General features: G+C 44.6%; 1 long non-coding RNA gene across 1 annotated transcript; it reads left to right on the top strand.

Moving 5' to 3' along the window:
* Positions 1–595: 595 nt before the first annotated feature.
* LOC115329841 lies at positions 596–14,027 on the top strand. The gene is made up of 4 exons (XR_005715194.2): positions 596–654; positions 2,654–2,774; positions 6,267–6,409; positions 13,543–14,027. It is a non-coding gene; the product is annotated as an uncharacterized LOC115329841 (long non-coding RNA).
* Positions 14,028–15,506: the final 1,479 nt, after the last annotated feature.

The raw sequence follows: 15,506 nt of genomic DNA, 5'->3' as shown, positions 1-15,506 counted from the left end.
GGGAGGGAGGGGGGGGGGGGTGACCCTGAAAGCTTCTCCCCCCTCCCCTCTATCTACATCACTGGTGTATTGTCGGCTGTACGTGATCTTGAATTTCTCAAAACAACCCGTTTTACTGAGCCGCAAAACACGACGTGTAATTCAGACCAACCCCCTCCCCCCCCCCCCCCCAACCAAAAAAAAAAAAAAACACGTACATTTTTTTAGCAAAAAATAACAACTCAAAACAAACATCCAGTGAATGATTAAGCAATTACATGTCTTTACAAATGAGAAATCAAGTTGAATTAAGATAATGAACACCGTATGTTTGAAGGACGAGATGTACGTAAGTTGATGTAGATTTCAATCAGCAAACAAAGGTTATCAAGCAGCGTATAACAGGAGAAGAAGCTGGAAAATTATGTCTGCTCGTCTTCGATTCACTTCAAAGTTCGTACAGAGCACGATAACTGCGGTAATGTCCACAGCAGTGACACCGGCCCCAAAAATATGAACTGTGATAGAGTGGGGTCGAAACCGAAACTATTACGTCGTATTCAGTCCTTGGCTTCGTGCTAATCCAAAGCCACAAAGCAGCTTCCGGATCCTTGTTCGCGCCGGAGCGGAGACAAAGGCCTGTTTCTCGGAGTGCGTCGGTCGGTCCGAGTTTAGGTAAGTTTTGCCGATTTCATATTCATAATGCATGCTAGAAGAATATCCAAGATATGCTAGATGATCTTCCGAACAACGTAGCTCACGTTGCCACCGTAATGCGGATAATGTTTCACTTTTTTCTGCGATTTGAGTCGAAAAAAGTGAAATCGTCTTAGCACTGACCGGCGGCGGCGGCGCCGCTATCTTGAGAGTCTTGTGAATGCTCTGCGACAACGGAGCACTGCAGAGACGCTGATTAGATCGTTTCTAAAGTACGCGTTGCTATCAGTGAACTGCTCTGTGTTGTCAAACGCTTGAATACGGACGTTGGAACGAACGCCATGGGTGTGTTCGGGATGACTCGGGTGGTTTTGACTTTGGCGTGTCGTCTTGTCCTTTGTCATGCTAGCGACAGCGTTGAGTTGTGCCCAGTATTTTGAAACTCCCGGCCTGCGCGCACTTGGTTTTCGCGCCGCGTCCAGCGGGATGGCGCGGTTCGAGTGGCGCTGGCGTGTGGCGCTGGCTGCGCTGGCGTTTGGCGGGTAGATAGGACAGGCTCCTAGCTGGGCGTCGTCGTTGTGCTCGTGTACGGCGTGTGCCTCACGCCGGCCTGTGGTGCGTGGCGTTGGGTTTGAGGCGCGCGGGCCTAGTTTCTTAAAAGTGTTGACAGAGCCCTGTTAATCTCATCGTTCTTGTTGTTTTCTTCCTTGTTGCTTGTTTGTTATTTTAATAATCTTGCTCTGGTTGATTGCCTAGCAGTCGATCGTGCGCACGGGCCCCTGTATATATGTCTAGCCTTGCGAGCCACCCAGAGTACTACTGTCGCTAATAAAGATTATTATTGCTTGCCTTAGCGGCGTTTTAATTTACCCCGGCTACATTCGTGACTTGTGGAACTCGTGGGTGCACAAGTAGTTTACATGGCTGAGGAAAGAGGTTGAATGATTTGATTAAAATGCTCTGGTCTGGTATAGAACGTTCAGGGGTACAAAAGTTGCAATAGAAACACACACATCTGGCAGGCGCTCTCACATGTACTGCAGAGACACATACAAATCAAGGAGATGCAACTTTGAATGTGATGTCTCCTTACTTACTAAGACATATAAATACCTGAGGCTCTGGTAAAGTTGAAGGGAATCTCTTAAAGCATTTGTGGAAAGACCCAAAGCTGGATACAATTTTAGTCTAAAAGCTGGTCCACACTTGCACCCGACTAGGACTGACTCCGACAAAACCAGTCTTTAAGCCTCTTGTGACAGCTTATGACCACGCCGTCCAGCAGTAATGGCAGTCGTAAGCGGCTTAAAACCCTGTTTTGTTCAACTCGGTCGTAGTCAGTTGCAACAGTGTGAACCAGCTTTAATGCCTCTTAGGCGCATGCGCAAACAGTAGCTTCAGGATAAACTTGCGCATTGCACTGCCCCAAAGGATTTCAATCACATCCCCGGTGTTTATTTTTGATCTGTATCCCTGCACTGCAGAACACGTCAAGAGGCTTGTTGATTGCTGTGCATGTGCCTATCAAGCGAGCTGTGCTATTTTTAAGTGGTGTTTAATTTGTTTTTAGCTTCCTGGGATTTCTTAAGGTACCAGTAGGTATCTAAGCTCTACATGCACATTTTTCTTAACAGGCACTTCACCAGAACTTTGTTTTGGAAGGGGGGGGGGGGGGGCACCCAAGACAAAATGCTGTATGAGGGGGAGGGGGAGAGGAGGGCCCAGCAAAATGGACGATTTTGGGGGGGGGGGGGGTGGATAGGGTAGGTAATAAAGCAAAGGTGAGGTAGGCTCCTACCCCCCTCCGGCTGCATGCCTGGTTCTTAATACAATTACGTCATGAAGAAGCTCATTTTCCTTGTTTGCTTGAGTTTAATGGTGCTGTCATCATGGTCTTTGCACTGTCGACAACAAGAGAAGCGTAATGTTGGCACTTGTTCTTTTGTTGATCTGTGAAGCAAGTTTTTTTTTTTTTTGTTCCAGAATATCAGTCTGATTCTTATTCATGCTATTGCAGGAAGTCTGTATCATCAAGAAAAAACTGCAGGTGGCTGGAAGATGCCGATCAGCTGCCAGTCTGGATAGTAGCCATCAACTCAGCAAAGGGGCCCATGCACCGTTTCCGCAGGGCCCTGCTGGTATTTATCTGACATTTTGTTTTCCTAAACAAATAACACCATTACAAACTGTAATATACCGAGCAATTGCCCACTCTAAATTGGCGATGACCATGGAGAGCTGGGGGATAGGGTAGGTAATACAGCAAAGGTGTACATGGTCGGGTGGTCCCTCGGTCTGACCACGGAATTACAAACAGCTGCCATTTGCAAAGCTAGTTGACTGTGCAAACACGTAAAAACAACCCGTCTGTTTTTGTTTTTTTTTCTTTTTTTGATTACAAATTAACACCCTAAAGAATGGTTGCTTACGCATTTGCTTGTTTTTGTTATAAAGCCTTAAATTTATTCTTCCGAGTTAGAACAAAAAAGCAACCCATCTTTTTTTGGGCACAACTTTCTTTGGCAATGAAGAGAAAGCTAGGGAGGGGGGAGGCAGGCAGTGCTAATGGCTCTGTGTTAGTGCACCAAATAGTTTTTTTTTTTTTTGGTTTTGGTTTTAGTTAGGGTTTGGCGTGTCAACCACGCAGTTGCTTCAGTGCATGTTTTTGTACGAGGATTGCGGTTTAGGGAGCTGAACCGCGATCGCCGAGCATGCAGGCATATTCAGATCTATTTCTGAAGGCTAACCCGTTTTTAAACGTAAGCCAACACTTTGACTGAAACACTCGGACAGACTTGCAAGGTAGATTTCATTGGGGTCAACCTACTAGAATTTGTCTCTCAGCTGACGAAGATAGGCAGTGTCGAATCAGGAAAAGCTGCGAACTTCATGATAGTAGATAAGCGCCGGAAAAATACCTAGACAAAAATTTGATGTGAACACTGGCGTACCGGCAACTAACATTTATTAAAAACAAAATTTCTTATATAGCTGTGAAAAACGTCAGTCGTGACTACAACTGGTCCAACCCTCTATCAAAAAATTCATTCTTTTGCCGATAAGGTTATGGATCTGTCACTTGTACACCTGGTGCCTTTGGCTTTAATCTTAAACGCCTGGTGTAGCTCTCTAGATTCTTTATCGGGGTATCTGGCCAAAAATTTGGTGTCCTTAAACGACTGGGAGCAAAAGCAGCGTCTGCAGTGTGTGGCCAGATGTCGTGATGGAAGTCGCTTGTGTGGCCACCTCGTGTTCGTGGGCGCAATCATTAGTACATAGGCCTGTCTGACCTGTGTACACAAAACCATATGACATTGGGATTTCGAACACAACTTTGGTCGTGCATTCTGTGAATTTTTTGCAGTGTTTAGTTTTGCATTTGTCTTTTCCAAGGGCCGCTGCTGCAGCGACCACACACATCAGCTGCTGCCCTTGTTTCCCATCATTTAATGACACCAAATTTTTGGCCAGATACTCAGATAAAGCTACACGAGGTGTTTGAGATTATAGCCAAAGGCACGAATTGTACAAGTGACACATCCATAACCTTATCAGCAAAAGAATATGAATTTCTTGATAGAGGTCTACATTGGTTGTAATCATGATTGACATTTTTCACAGCAATGTAACAGATTGTTTTTTTTTTTCAATAATGTTAGTTGCGAGTGTGCCAGTGGCAACTTCTTCACCCTGTCTATTTTTTTGGCGCTAGTCAATGATCATGATCCACCTGACCCAAATTGCCACATGAACAAATTTCATGAGTGCTGCCGCGTTTTGAGGTCAGTTATCTGTAAACTCTTCTGGTGCTGAAAAACTATTGCGCGGGAGGAATATACAGAAATAGAAGCATGCACACTCCACGACGCAAAGTCGCATTCCATTTGAATCGCATTCAGTTATGGCTGGCCCTAGGGGGTCGCTGGCACACCACAGCTCAGAATGTGTAGCGAGGATTGCGCTGCTGAACCCAGGGGTCCTGAGCTCGGTCCCCACCCCTGCTCAGTGCTCACACACACCAGTGAGCTTGCTTGCCAACCGGCATACGGAAATAACTAGGAGACCCCGGTTCCCACTGTCCCATTTGTCATACACGTTGCACACCACTTGCTTGGTTTGTTTTAAGATTTCTTGGTTGCCAAACTTCGTAAAAATCTTATATGTCAAACAAAGAGGCGAGCTCACAGGGTGTACCTACAATACACCACACTGATGATGCCCAAAGATGCGCACGATAAAGATGCCATTTTAATTTTGCAGGGAGCTAGAAAACCTAGGGTGAATTTAAACCAAGAAAACACAAAATAGCTAAATAGGAAATGCTCTAGGTTTGGCACATCCTGGCTAATGTTATGCTAACATTCTAAAGTCAAAGCTAAACAGAACAATTTTACATATATTTTAATTGGTTACGTTCCACCCAGCAAATTATTATGGTTGAACTATATTCAGCTATGCAGTGAAATGGTGTCCTTTGGCTCTCTAGCTTTAGCTCCATTGCCACAGAATGTTGTCCCCAAGTATATCACTTTCTAGCTCTTTTCGACTGCACCCCTCCTATTCCTCTCCTGCTTTGCTGTTCTACTCGTTCTATCCCCATTCTGTCTGCCAGTCGTGGAGATAAACGCCCATGGGGACAGGGCGCTTGATGTCTCTTTCATATATTTTTTTAACTTGCTTAAAATAGAGGAATAGGCTTTAATATGTCCTTAAATGAGGTGATATGTTTCAAAAGTAGGGGTTAGAGCGCTTACTCTGCCACGGGTGCATGCTCGGTGTTTTTTGGTAGTTTTATAGTGTTGTGTGTTAGTAGAATAAGTTGGGCTTGAGTATAGTTACAGCATATGTGTACAGTAATTCACGCAGTTGTTAATGACCATTAGTACCTAACTCAACCCTGTGCAGGGTGTCTATGAGCTGAAAAATTGGTATTGTTGAGGAATTCGGCAATTGGAAAAGTCTCAAGATTTTCAGCCTAATCAGTTTCGATCAGGGAAGTTCAGCCTTCCTTTCTCTGAATGTAAGCAAAAGATTCGTGTGGTGTGGCACATGCACCTTCCTCCTACTCAGCAACTCGGCCGGCCTGCCAACGTAAATCTTTGCTGGAAACTAGAGTCTTGGTAGAATCCAGAGATGCAACTTCATCTCGAGATGTATTTACAAGGAAAACTTCTATACTCTCAATGAACTGCTGCTGCTTATGGCAGATTTGTGGAATGGCTTCATAGTGCGAGAGCTTGTCTCTATAGCTACCCTAGTTGCTCCTGAATAAACTTCAAGGGGATCTTTTCCGGGCTGTGAACATCATGGCAGTTGAGGTAGTTTCTGCTGGAAAAGGGAGGGGGGGGAGAGAGGGTACCCCTCAGCTTGACAGTCCGTAGAAGCTTTGTCAGCCAGGATTTTGAATGTTGCGAGGACAATGACGGCTGCGTTAGCTCATATATTTTTTGCCAGAAGTTGTACGACCAACTGCCAGGATTGCAACATCCAACAGCATGCCAGGATTGCAACATCCAACAGCATGAAACGAACCAGTTGGAGGCGCATTCCAGGCACCATAACGTAGCCTCTGCTGCTGAGATGTTCTTATTGCAAGTATAATTTCCGATTCTGTTTGTTTTGTTTTTCAGTGGGAGCTCATGGAGGTGGCACGGTGCATGGAAGAACAGAGTGGCTGACAGTGAGCTGCCCAAGCAAGCTGCTGGCTCTTGTGACTGTCTCTGAAAGCCTCTGGATGGGCTAAATTGCAGACGTGCCTGGACATTTATAAATGGTAAACACAATCTAGACTACCTTTGAATTATGCCTTGGTCTAACGGATGCAGCTTGGATGTCGTGTTTGGCTGCTAGAATAGAACTGGATAGTGTTAAGTGGCACATGTCACCAAGTAAGCACACGCTGGGACGCTTATCCACAAACTCGGCTTCCCAGTCCACGAGCCACCAAAGACCCAGCCAAAGAGATCCTGAGTCATCCATGATTTCATGTTTCATACGTATATGATGGTTTTACTACAACAGCTCATACTATTTGGCATTCCAAACTTTCCCATCACTAAGGATACATTTTTGTGGTGCCATCCGTGTTGGTTTTCAAAAGCTCTGATATCTGGGCCTTGTTCTGTTAGCTTCCATGCGAACTGTGAATCGCTTGCCAGGGATGCTTTTGCCACTGCAGGCCAATTTCCTAGGCAAGGCATTTAACTATTTCTGGTTTCATACTTGGCTTCAATTGATTGTTGAGTCATTGACTTTCTCTTTCGACGCTGGCACTGCCAGCACAATAGTCCCATCACATGCACTGGCACTACTGCCCATTACAAAAGGTACAGCCGTTTGCATCTATCTATTTATCCCTTAGATGGTCTTTTCTTCTATGCCATGGTGGCCCTTAAGTTAATGTAGCTATCCACTTGCAGTGAAGTTCTTCACATCAAATTAGAAGGAATCTTTCACATTCTTTTAGAAGATTCTTCACTTCAAGAGTAAAAAGAGTTTTTCACATTCCTTTAGAAGATTTGTCCCAATATAGGAATGTTGCTTGCCCCGACATCTCTAAACCACCTCTGTAGTGGTTTTTCGATGTCTTAATATGCCGTGCATCAGAATGTCTTTTGTCGCGCTTTTATGTCACACCGTTTCTTGAGTAGTTTACAAAGATCTTGTGGGGTCCAGTGACACAAAACTTTGTCTCCCTCTCCACATGCCTTATCATTTCAAGTTTTGTTGCAAATGTAAACTTTGCCCTCTAGACATTCACAGTCATAACAACTCTCACAGAATTCAGTGGTTTTTGTACTCTTTTTACTGGTTTCCGTTTTGAGCAAAATGTGCGAGTGCCGAAAGCACAAGCTCAGAGGAAGGGATCAAGAAGAAAGAAGGTGGAACCCGCGCACGGTGTGGTTGTGGTGGAACGCGAAGCAAGGGCTTCGTGGGTTTGGGTGGTCGAACCTCGAGCACCCAAGCTATACCATCATAACCCTTTCCTACGTGAAAGGTTACTAACGCCTGCACCTTACATCTCGTCACGTCTCGATCATCAACATAAAATGGACGTACCCTCGTGTAAAACTACATCTTTTCATAGTTCGTTCATACCTCGCACCACTCTTGACTGGAACCACCTTCCAGCCTCTGCGGTATCGATTTCCGATGGTGTGGCGTTTAAAAACTGTATTGCCAATATTTATATTCCAGAATTTGACTAACCTATTGTTATTTTTCTTGTTCTGTTTCATGTGCATATCTTAGATTTACTTTATATTATGTAACCCACTCCCCTCTGTAATGCCCTCGGGCCCTGAGGGAAAAATAAATGAAATGAAGTGAAATGAAAGGCTTCGTCAAGACTGTTGGTGGGCCCCGAGCAAGTCTTAGACAATGTGCCTGTGCTTGTGAGTGAGCACTGTGTGGCGCTGCAAGCACCCAAGCCACCACCGACATCTTGGGACCATGATTGGACTCTCCTCCTCCTCCAAATGTATGGCATCTTTGATTTGGCTTCTGTTCCTTTTGTTATGCTTTCAAAGTTTTTGTGTTTTTCCTTCCGCGGTTATGAAGAGTGGAACGCTTGCAAGATATGTTCTATTCCTTTATTTATTTCTTTTTTTATGACTGTGTGCGCGTCCTGTGCACCTTTTCTTTACTTTTGAATTTCATTACTATTAAATAGTGTTCCGTAACGCCAGGCTCGACTCACTCTCAGTTCCTACCGCCTCTCAGGAAGTCCATCGCCTAGGTTTGGCCCTAGCACCTGGACAGCGGTCCAATTCAAATTACAAGTTTGTTTTTATGGGATCTTTTCCAATCGAACCTGTGACTAACTTGTGTCAGGTTCAAGTCCTGTAGTGGATGCCAGTTTGTCACAGGTTCGGATGGAAAAGATGCCATAAACAAACCAACTTGTAATCTGAATTGGACCGCTGTCCAGGTGCTAGGGCCACACCTAGGTGATGGATTCCTTAGAGGCGGTAGGAATTGAGAGTGACTTGTACCTGGCATTTCGAAACACTATTTATTAGTAATGAAATTTAAAATTAAAGAAAAGGTGCACAGGACGCACAAACGGACGTAAAAAAATGAAAATAAAGGAAAAGAACATATCTTGGAAACCTTTTGCTCTTCGTAGCAGCGGCAAGAAAATCGCAAAAGCTTCGAAAGCGTAACAAAGAGGGAACAGAAGCCAAATCAAAGACGCCATACATTTCGTATGAGGAAAGTCGAATCATGGTCGCAAGATGTCGGTGGTGGTCCCAGTCCCTTGCGGCACCAGTCGGAGTCAAGAACTTGTGGTGGCTTGGGTGGTTATAGTGCCGAACAGCGCTCGCTCACAAGCGCATGCACATTGTCGAAGCTTGCTCAGGGCCCACCAACCATCTTGACAAAGCCTTGTTCGGGGTTCGACCTCCCATACCACTAAGCCTTGCTTGTTGTTCCAACCACTGAAGCCTAGCTCTACGCAGCTTCCGCCTTCCTTCTTTTTTTCTTTTTCTTCTCTTCCGAGCTCGTGTTTTCGGCACTCATGCATCTTACACAAAACGGAAGCTAACGATGAAAACAAATCATTCAATTCTGTGACAGCAACATGTAGGCCTATTTGTTGGTTGATTCTAATGTCAAATATCCATGATTGTCCACATTGGATATCATTTGCCTGCGGTGTGTTCTGCAGCCACAAACATCTGCCATGCCACCACTACGCATTAGTGTTCAGTGGAGAAGCCTGCTACGTGGCTTCAGAGCATGCAGTCATTAATTTCAACACTAGGGAATTTGACAGTGATGTCTCATGCAAATGGACACCTCCGTTCCTACCCAGAGGCGTCCATAATGTGAGCTGTGCATAATAACAGGACAAAATGCAGGTATTTACCCGGTTGGTCCCCGAAAACGGTTTTTATATAGCAGAGTATCCATATTATTGAGACATGACTGTTTACCCACCCTGCCCGAGTCCTACTAGAGCGACATAGAAAAACACCTGACACTGATATGCCTCAAGACTGGATAATACGCCAAAAAACGCAGACGAAATGAAGGAAGATCTGGGCAGGACACGTCTTAACTTTTAACTGAATAGTTTACTTTGGTAAAAAAAATATATCTACTGATAGGAAGTGACACATGCTGTCAGAACACTGTAAACCTGATTCGCATGGTGTGATTTTACTTGCGAGTTTGCTGTTGTGACGTCACTCACTCAGCGAAATATAGGCATGGGGGAAGCTGCAGTGCCTGATGTCACAGGTGTAAATTTGCAAGCGAAATTGCGCCATGTGAAGTGGGCTGATGCGACGTCTGAACACACTCCTCCAGAAACGAGCGTCATTGACTCTGCAGACCGTGGAATTCTTTGTCATGTGTTAGTAATGAGGGTGTGCTCACATGAGTTGTTATTGTAGGATTTCTTCAAGAAGGCATTGTGAATTTTCCTCTTTGTTTTTGTCTTGTAGCAGCCCATGACACTAGTCTTTTTCTAAGTTGGACTTGCACTCACAATGGACACAGTGAATTGCTAGGTGACCTTCTGGATAAAATACCAGGGTAACAACTCTTGTCTGAGGTGCACCCTTAGTGTCATTGTCTGACAGAATTTCACTCTCTGTGGGACTAGTGGCACTGGTTTCTGAGGAAGTGCATTTTGACCTTACAGTGTTCTGCCAGCAGGTGTCAGTTTTTTATCTGTATAGATGCTTTTAGGGAGTCAGTTACTCGAGCTGCCACCAGTCGGCGTGCTTAACGGGCTGCCATAGCTGACCTTCATTTTGTCCCCGTTGCTCCGCATTGTGTGCTGCATCAATCACCACCGGAGCTTTGTTTTTGTGTTCTTTTACGTTCCGCGTTGAAGCCGAGTGTTTTCTTTAGGTCTTTGATATTTCAGGCTTTCATTTAATCATTTGATACCTATGTTTCATTATAGATGTTGTATTTTCTTATTTATAGAATGGAATCTGACAGTGAATGGATCACGATACAAGATCATGGCCTAGGCTTCAGAGAACATGTAAGTTCATCGCATTCTTTTGTTTTTGTCGCTAATAAAGGGCAGTCAACACCATTGCGACATATGAAAATTTCAACTGACGCAGTGAGGCTATCTCCAGATGCCCGTCGTTGGTTTGGCACGCAAATCCCCCAAATTTTTGGCAGTGAGGCTATCGCAGTCATGCTTCTCGGTGCATGTGCGCGCTTTTAGACATTGTTTCCATAGATAAAAGCCGAACCGCATGTAAGCGCTTTAGCGAGCGACGAGACGAGCGACAACGACGAGTCAGCAACGAAAGTTTCACACTGCCACCCGTCGCGGCGCTCGGCTTTTGGATTTCTAGAAAACCGCATGCAAGTGGTTTGGAGAGCAAGGAGCCAAGCGACTCGCTTCGCTTTCGCTCAATCAGTCGCGCGACAAGGCAAACCGCACGCAAGCGACCAAGACGATGAGCGACGTTTTCTAGAAATCCAAAAACCGAGCGATGCAACGGGCGACAGTAAGAAATCTTCGTCGCTGACTCATCGTTGTCGCCGTTGCTCGTCTCGCTGCTCGCTTGAGCACTTCCATGCAGTTCGGCTTTTACTTACGGAAACAATGTCTATAGTTCGCACATGCAGCAAGAAGCACGACTGCGATAGCCTTACAGCGTCAGTTGAAATTTTTATGTGTCGCAATGGTGTTGACTGCCCTTATTAGCGATAAAAACAAAATGTGATGAACTTAATGGTTTCTGAAGCCTAGGCCATAATCTTTTATCGTCGATCCATTCGCTGTCCGATTCCATTCTATAAATAAGAAAATACAAGAGCGATGTTCAAGTGTAGATATCAAATGATTAAATGAAAGCCCGAAATATCAAAAGGACCTAAAGCAAACACACTATTTCAACGCAGAACGTAAAAGAACTCGAGAACAAAGCTCCGGTGGTCGCCGGTGCCGCACACAACGCGGAGCAACTGCGAGAAACATGGTCGGCTATGGCGGCAGGATCACGTGACGTCAAGGTGGCAGCGGCGCACCCATGAAATGTTGCCTGAAAGGGTCTATATGTATTTCTGTTTTTTTATATGAACCATTCAGTTGAAGGTTATGCCGTGTCCTGTCCAGATCTTCCTTTGTTGTGTCTGTGTTTTTTTGGCGTATTATTCAGTGATGAATAGCCAACTTGCCATCTTAAGCCCCAAGACCATGCAGCATGCATACAAAGATATCTTTTGGCATTCTTGCAATAACTTGTGCTTACTTCATGAGCCTCGAAAAATGGGAAGCCTGCCAAAGCTATCTTCGTGTGCATGCTGAATGTATTTAAGTCGTGTTGGGGTCGGTTGTTCCTCTTGGTTGCTTTAGTAGGACTCTCATCCCATTTTACATTGAAAGTTTATAATACATTTTCACAAGAATTCTTGCTCATATTCATTGTATTTATTGATTCAATATAATCAAATCAGACTGAATGTTTTTCTGATCTGATTTTCTTTTGTGTTGTTTTAATTACTAGGGAATTTGGTTTTTTGTGGGTTTATAGCTTCAGGGCTGTCAGTGGAAGTTGAGACCACTTTATATTGCAACCTTAGAGGTAGCAAGGTGTAAAGTTGGGCAAGTTGGTTGATGGCCATATTGAATGGGTTAAAACAGTGCAAAAAAGATGGACCAGTAAAAGGAAAGACACAGCGCTGTGTTTGTGATTAAACATGAGGAAGATGCATAGAAAGGGGGGACGGACAACAAAGTTGTCCGTCCGTCCGTCCCCCCCCTTTCTATGTATCTTCCTCATGTGTAGTTACTCTTACCAACACGCTTGTTTTGTACGTAACTGTGTCTGTGTGTTTCCTTTTACTGGTCCTTCGTCTTTTTAGAGGTAGGTAACATAAATACCAAAAAGTACTTCTATGCATTTAAAGAAAAGCAGATAGAAAACATTGTCTTTACAGTGAAGTTGTACTTATGGCTTGGTTTTACTATCAAGAGAAACAAGAAAATTCCCTTGCGGCAATTCAGTCTGCTTTCAAACGATCTGAGCAACCTTCCACAGTACTGTATGTTATATGTGGTGTTCACATTGAGGTGCTCTAACTGGCTTTTATTTTGCATTTACTGACAGTAGTATTCTACAAATGGAGGGAAATCATGCTTGTCACTGTCAAATTCTGTAGTTCCTGCGTTCTGTATTCTCCTGCTGTATGAAAGACCCAGTGGGAGCGCCTGGCCGAGGCAGTGACTGGTGAGGGCACTGTGTGTGCTCTGGGAGATCCCAATCTACCCAAGGGGGAACTCGCGTAGTGCTCAGCTAAAGCACAATGCACACTTATCAGTTTTCGGGTTGACGGTGGAGAGCAGTTCATTCACATTATGTCACAGCAACTAATTCTGAAATGGCTGTACGAGAGAAACTGGCCCGAGTCAAGGCAATTATTTTCACTTTTAAATAGCATGGTCCATGCCATCCTTCTGATTAATGATTCCGCTCTTCAAGACATTTTATTTTTCAAATATGAGACTCAGGTGTAACGTTAATATTTGTGCCTGTTTTCAAATTTTACACCAGAAACAACTGATAACGAAAACAATAATGAGCATGCTTACTTCGAGCCTCCATGATCACATCTCTGGGCGCAATGCCGATAAAGCACACTTTTAGTCTAAACCTAAACCAAAAACGGTTAACAAGTTCAGGACCAGTTCAGCCCCGAGTGAGCGTCCTTTCCTCGAGGCAGAACAGAATCTCGTGGAGCGCGCATAGCGCCCACGGCCATCACGGCCACATGCTTTTAGTACGTCTTTTATATTGAAGGAGACTGAACATACCACCAAGACCTTTTGGGTGGCCTTTCTGCTATGTTATAATTTAATTAGGAGCATGGTTCATGTAAAACATATTTACTAAACATGCATCACTGGTTATCTTATTCCTTCTCCAGGTGCTGCTATCCAGCTCTACGTCACAGCCATGAAGTGGGGTGAACCATGGACAACTGCTGTCATAAGTACTCCAATCGGCAGAGCCACCTACTAGCTGTGAAGCCCAGTTGCCAGGCAGCAGATACTCGACCAGCAACCAGCCTTTGTCACTCGAGTGGGACACGAGAGCGACAAACAGAAACAAACGACAGCTACAAGCCTCCAACCCATTCAGCATGCCCGTGATGGTACCTTTGGCAGGCGTTTATTCGTTCGGTGCTCGTGAAATAAGCATGAGTGATTCTAAGCCTGCCAAAGATACCCTCGCGTGCATGATGCTTGTTTTTAAGCATAGCCTCCTTTATTCCACAAAGCCTGTCAAATCGCGAAAGACTCAGGTTTGAGACTTGTTGTCATTTGTTTCTGTTTGTCGCTGTAGTGGGACTCGGGGCATAAGCTAGCACCATGTACTGAACATGAAATAAAAAACCACTGTATCAAACTTGACTTGATTTTGCAGCTTCATTTGCATGCCAACTGCACAATAAATACAGCAGCTCGCACATGTTTTCAACTTTCATTTTATTGTTTAAGTATTCTGAGAAAATTACTGGAGCAGCTCCATTAATCGTGGGTCACTAAATCCGGAACAAGGTAGCAACCAGTTTTTTTCTGCACACAGCACCAAAAATTGGAGATGTCTGACTATATTTTATGCCACAAAAGCATCCTTTGAATGACAACATAGACTTCCTTGGGAGAAGCCTGTAAATTCCCCGTATAGCCAAGATTGAATGACCAGAGAACTCCCACCCTGGCCCACACTGCATTTACACCGTTTTGCCAAGCTTGACTGACCACTGAACTGCCAGTGTGGCCCAGGATGCATTTAGACCGTTTTGCCAAGCTTGGCTGACCACTGAACTGCCAGCCTGGCCCAGGCTTGTTTTACACCGTTTGGCCAAGCTTGGCTGTACAAGGAACCCCCACTGAACTGCCGGGCCGGCTAGCCAGGCTGGGGCTAGCTTGCCCCTTGGAGCAAAACGGTGCTTGGGCCAGGGAAACTTTCCCCGGCTGCCCAAGCAGGCTCAAGCTTGAGCCGGTGAATTGTGCTGCTTGGGTCTGAACGTACACCACCAAGAAGTGCATCTAATAACACGCACAGTGCTGCGTTACTCTTTTATACCCGTTATTCCCCCCTTGCCAGGTAAATTGAAACAGTTCGTTTCACTTCTTTTTGTTGTCCTGCCGTCGAACAGTTTGCGGATCGTAAATAGAAGAGGCACTGTCTCTTCATCGCGAACTATTGGAATTGTTAAAACTACGAAAAATTTACCCTCACCATGTCACAGGAATGCGAAATATATAATGCAGCGGAATATTTTAATTCATAGAAGCTAGCAAAATGATGGTAATTTCCAATCCAACAATAACATTTCTCAATGCGAAATATTCATATTACTGCGAAAGTTGAAAGTAACATAACAAGGCATAGAATAATTGATTTCTCAACGCAGAGTACAGACATTATGTAAGCATTCGGGTTTCAATTCCTTGTTTTGTTGAATTTCCGCGCTGGGGAACCGATATACGTTTTTTAAAGAAACAAATATTTAACATAAATAGTGCTGTTCACCCGGAAACGAGCATCGGTCGTGGTAATCTATGCTTCCCAAGGTTTGTCAAGAGCAGACAACGCAATCACAACTACGATTACTTAAATATAGGCCGTACGCTTGTAACACAATTCTATCTTCACTGAATCACCAAACAGTACCGCACCGCTTTCTGCTAAAATTGCCTTCCCACCGTTCTACACCGCCTCATGCGCGAACGTGGAAAGCCTATGGGGAGGCCATACGTCTTTTTCCGCTTTGGTGATGGCAATAGCGTGACATTTACAAGAGTGACATTTACTCCACCTCTAAGTCGATCTCGAGTCCAATATAACTAGCCTAAATATTTACAAACTCAGGATGGCGGT

Source organism: Ixodes scapularis, unplaced genomic scaffold, assembly GCF_016920785.2.
Source record: "Ixodes scapularis isolate PalLabHiFi unplaced genomic scaffold, ASM1692078v2 PGA_scaffold0__279_contigs__length_252992795, whole genome shotgun sequence".
NCBI lineage: Eukaryota > Metazoa > Arthropoda > Arachnida > Ixodida > Ixodidae > Ixodes > Ixodes scapularis.
Note: the sequence above shows the minus strand (reverse complement) of the source record. Positions and strands in the feature narration are given on the sequence as shown.